We start from the raw sequence: 5,470 nt of genomic DNA, 5'->3' as shown, positions 1-5,470 counted from the left end.
GAATGTGTTTATCAGCTGTCGGTGCTCCACATCAGCAGTAGGGGTCTTAAGAACTTGAGGTAAGTATTCCCTAACAAGCCAAATCTAACAACCCACCTTTTAATAATAAGTGAATGTGGGAATGAAAGCAACAGGAAACTTGCTGGACTACCCCAGTCACTGGGTAGGATGCACTCAGGTGGTACTCTAGACAGCCCAGATTTCTGAGGGTCCTAAATCTACAGGTAGGTGTAAAGACCTTTTTAAAAGAATCATCATCATCCACACATGTTCTCTTACTCTCTCTCTTTCTCCTACCCTGTACTTCCTCTCTGCTCTCTTGTCTTCCTCCTACCCTGTTTGTCTCTTCTACTGTCTCCTCTACTCTACCACTCCCACCCTGTCAGAAACTCTAAGGTTCATGGACTTTCTATGGTTCTTGTTCCATCGCTCATGTTCCCTAATAATATTCCCTATCACTCACTATCTCTGTCATTCTGAATCTCTGACTCTCACTATCTTTGTCTCTCTGTCTATGTCTCTGCAGTCTGGGTGGGAGTCTGCAACTCTACCTGCTTTGCACTTGGCCTGTCTGCTACACTGAGCCTCAGTCTCTGTCTCTCTCTGCATTTGATAGACCAGTACTTTTCTGTGCCTCCACTGAGCCTTGGTCAGTTGCTCTCTGTCACTGTCTCTGTTTTTATCTCACTTACATTATGAGTCTCTATCCCTCTGTCTTTGCCTCTGCAGCCTGGGTGAAAACCTGCAATTGTAACTGCTCTGGACTGGTCTTCACCTAAACTGAGACTTTGTCTGTATGTCTCTGTGTGTGAGTGTGTGCGTGTGTCCGTCTCTCTGTGAGAATAATGAAGAGCATGATAAATCACTCTATGAAGGCAAAATTAATGTGATTTTTTATTGTCCTAAAGATATCCTTTGCTTTCCAAATTGTGAATGCTTTCATCCAATTTGCTTCTATCATAAACAGGCTGCTAATATGTCTGAAATTTATATTTTTGCAAAACCAAAAATTTGTGAGTTCCAGGGAGCTGAATCAGACACATGTAAACAGGTCCAAATATTCACTCTAGATCAATACTATTCAGCATCTCCATGGTCTCAGACTCCCTTCATCCTCATCTGGGCCTTTTCCCTTGGGAATCACTCACTCATCTGACCATCCTCCCCTCTCACACCAGGTTTTCAAAAACATTATTTTTTTTAACTTAACCTCTCCTACACTGCTGACATCTGGTGAGGTCTATGAGGCCCCAGAGATCATTACACATCTTGGACTGACACAGAGCAACCAGATATACCAGGATGTGTAATAATCCCAACATAATTGGATCCCCAAAGGTGGTCAACGCCCCATATAACAGTAGGAATCACTATTGAGAACTTAGCATCCTTATTGCCTTACCTTCCAAGTCTAACACCCGAACTTTTAATAATCAGGGAAGGTGGGAATGAAAAGTCCTGGTATCAGGCTGGCCTTCCCTGGTGACCTGACAGCATGCACTCAGGTAGTACTCTGGAGATACCAATGTTCCATGGGTACTAAGTGTGCAGGCATGTTTAATGGACCCATTTAAAAGACACACACCGACCCACTCATGCTCTCTTTATCTATCTATCTATCTATCTATCTATCTATCTATCTATCTATCTTTCTAACTATCTATCATCTCTCCCCCTCTCTCTATTACTTTACCCTTTCTCTCTGCTCTCTGCTTTCTGCTCTTCCTCTTACCTTCTTAGTCTCTTATCCTGTCTCCCCCAGTCTCCTTCTCCCACCCTGTCCGTATCTATAGAGTTCATGGACACTCTATTGTTCATGTTCCATTGCTCAGCTTTCTGTCTCCATAGCAAGTTTTTCACCATCCAAGTAAACAAAAGACCAACACTGGTGTTGTGAAAACCAGGGAGTCTCTCTCTATGACCTCTCTACCTGACAATGATCTGAAGAGCAGGAAACCTCAGAGATCTTTTTCTGGGAACAACCAACCTATGAGAAATCACTTCAGGTCTGTATGTTTCCCAAGAATGAGGTCCACCACCACATTGGCTGAGTCACCTGTGTGTTTCAGCTTTAAGCCTTTGATAGTTTCTTCCCACTGCTTTTCAGATCCCTGTTTCACCTCAACTGTTTGGTCATTTTTTTGCGATGCCCTTGGCCATGACTTCAGGCTGACTCTGAGTTCTGAGATAGTGGGTACCTAGCATCCTTTGGGCTCGCAAATTGGAAATTCATCTTATGTTTAAGGGATCCTTCTGGTTACTGTTACCATGGAAAACTGTTCAAAGGCAATTGCAGATGAATGTCATATTCCCTAACAAAGTACAACAATAGACTAAGAAAAGGAAAAGAATCACATTATTCAAAAAATGTGAGTTTTCCCTGCTTAGCTTCTACCAGGAAGGTTTAAATTCCATTTCTTAAACTAGTCTGCAGGATCATTGGAATGTAGCTACTTGGTTGCACAAGATGATGTCATCAGCAAGAAAGAGTTCATTAGGCAGAGACAGCATCCTCCATAAGTATGTTGGGAGCAAAAGGAGGTGTACCTGGCCTGCACTGTTTCCAGCCTACACTGAGCCTTGGTCTGTCAGTGCATCTGTCTGTTTTTCTGCATTTTGTGTCTCCTACTCTCTATCACTCACTGTCTCTGTTTCTGTTATCCCTGTCTCTGTGTCTATGTTTCTGCAGTGTAGGTGGGAGTCTGCAAATCTACCTGCATTGCACTGGGTCTGCATGGTATACTGACCCTTATTCTCTCTCTCTCTCTCTCTCTCTCTCTCTCTCTCTCTCTCTCTCTCTCTCTCTCTCTCTCTCTCTCTCTGCCAGAGTACTGAACAGCATGCTGCACCACTCACCACTCTAAAATGGAAAACTTAAGATGCTGTTTTATTGTCCTAAAGATATCCTTCACTTTCCAAAATGTAAGTGTTTTCAGCCAAGTGGATTCTATCATAAAAAGGCAGCTGATTTGTCTCAAATTTATGTTTTTCATAAACTCAAAGGATTCATGTAAGTTCCATGGAGCTGAATCAGATCCATGCAAATAGGTTCTAAGATTCACTGCAGATAAATAGCTTTCAGCCTCTCCATGGTCCCAGATTCCCTTACAACTAATCTGGGAACTCTCCCTCTGGATCCCCTCCCTCATCTGACCATTCTCCCATAAAATATCAGAAATTCAGATATATTTTTTTCAAAACTTAACCTCATCACCTAAACTGCTGTCATCTGGCGAGGTTTAAGAGGCCCCAGAGAGTGCCAGACATTCTGGAATGGCGTGGAACAACCAGATACTCCAGGAAGCAGTAGTAACCCAACATTCTCAGGTTCCTTAAAGATGGTCAATCCCGCTACATCAGGAGGAAGCAGGCTTGAGAACTCGAATCCTTATTCCCTTACTTGCAAAGTCTAACACCCAAACTTTTAATAACCAATGAAGGTGGGAATAAAAGGTCCTGGCCACAGGCTGGCCTGCTTGGTCACCTGGCAGTATGTAGTCACTTAGGCTTTTCTCTGTTCAGCCCAGGTTTCCTTGGGTACTAAGTCTGCAGACATCTTTAATGGACTCCTTTAAAGGTCAGATCCTGAACCCCTCATGGTCACTAATTCTCTCTCTCTCTCCCTCTCTCTCTCCCTCTCTCCCTCTCTCCCTCTCTGTCTCTCTCCCTCTCTCTTTCTCTTTCTCTTTCTCTCTCTCCCTCTCACTCTCCCTCCCTCCCTCTCTCTCTCTCTCTCTCTCTCTCTGTCTCTCACCTTCCCCTTCCTGTCTTCTTTCTACTCTTTGCTCATTCTCATAACCTCTTTGCCTCTTCTTCTGTCTCCCCCTCTTTCCCTCTCCTATACTGTCAGAAACTCTATGGTTCATGGACTCTCTATGGTTTCTGTTCCATTGCTCAGGCTTCTGTGTCCATAGTGAGCTTTCCCCTTCCACAAAAAACCAAAGACCAACATTAGAGCTGTGAATTCCAGGAAGGCTTTCTCTGTGATGTTTCTCCCCACCAATTCTCTTTTGAACAGGAAACCGCAGAGATATTTTCTCAGACAGAACACCCGGTGAGACACACCTTCAGGTTGGAGTGTTTCCCAATTATGAGTTCCACCACTACATTTGCTAAATTACCTGTGTATTTCAGCTGAAATCCTTCGGCAGGTTCTTCCCTCTACTTTTCGGGCACATGTGTTGACTTGACTTTTCGGGCATTTTTAGTTCTTGCCTTGGCCATGAGTTCAGACTGACTCTGGGTTCTGAGATTGTGGGTACCAATCCTCCTTCGGCCTTGAACATGGGAAATACATACTATGACTAAGGGATCCTCACGGTTACTGGTCCTGTGGAAAATATGTTCAAAGGGTTGTGTGGAGGAATGTCATATTCCCTAAGAAGTACAACAATGAACTAAGAAAATGAAAAGACTCACATTATTCAAAAATGTGAGTTTTCCATGGTTAGCTTCCTATAGGAATGTTTAAATTCCATTTCTTAGATTACATTGAAGGATCATTGGATTGAAGCTCCTTGGTTGCATGAGTTGAATTCAGAAGCAGAAAGGAGTTCACTTGGTAGAGACAGCATCATCCATGTGTATGGTGGGAGCTTGCAGCTGTCCCTGGTCTGTACTGGTCTCAGCCTACAATGAGCCTTGGTCTGTCTGTCTACCTGTGTGTCTGTCTGATTTTCAGTCTTTCTAATATTCACTGTCTCTGTTTCCATGTAGCTGTGTCTCTCATTGTCTCTGTCTCTGTGTCTATATCTCTGCAGCCTGGGCGGGAGTCTGGAACTCTCCCTTCATTGCACTGGGCCTGCCTGCTATACTGAGCCTTAGTGTCTCACTTTCTCTGTCAATCTCCCTGTCTCTTTCTCACTTTCTCCCTCTGTCTCTATCTGTCTCTGTCCCCCTGCATGTGATACTCCAATACAGATCTGGGCCTCCACTGAACCTTGGTCTGTCTGTCTCTATCTCTGTCTCTGTCTGCAAATCATTGTCATTGACTGTCTCTCAGTCTCTCTGGCCATCTGTCTTTGCCTCTTCAAAGTGGGTGAAAACATGCAGATATACTTGCTCTGGACTGGCCTCCAAAAAATCTGAGCCTTTTTGTCTGTCTATCTGTCTGACTGGGTCTCTCTCTCTCTCTCTCATCCTCTCTCTCTCTCTCTCCCTTCCTCTGTCTCTAATTATCTCTATCTCTCTGCATGTGATAATCCAATATTGGTATGGGCCTCCACTGAGTCTTGGTTTGTCTGTCTCTGTCTGTGTCTCTATCTCATTGTCATTCACTGTTCTCAGTCTCGCTGTCCCTCTGTCTTTGCCTCTGCAACCTGGGTGAAAACCTGCAGCTCTACTTGCTCTGGTCTAGCCTCCATCTAAACTGGCCCTGTTTGTTTCTGTCTGTTTGTCTCTCTTTGTGTGTGTCTGTCTCTCAGCCAGCATCATAATCCACACTATGATGGCAAAATTAAGGTGCTTTTAT

Source organism: Cricetulus griseus, unplaced genomic scaffold (assembly GCF_003668045.3).
Source record: "Cricetulus griseus strain 17A/GY unplaced genomic scaffold, alternate assembly CriGri-PICRH-1.0 unplaced_scaffold_5, whole genome shotgun sequence".
NCBI lineage: Eukaryota > Metazoa > Chordata > Mammalia > Rodentia > Cricetidae > Cricetulus > Cricetulus griseus.
Note: the sequence above shows the minus strand (reverse complement) of the source record.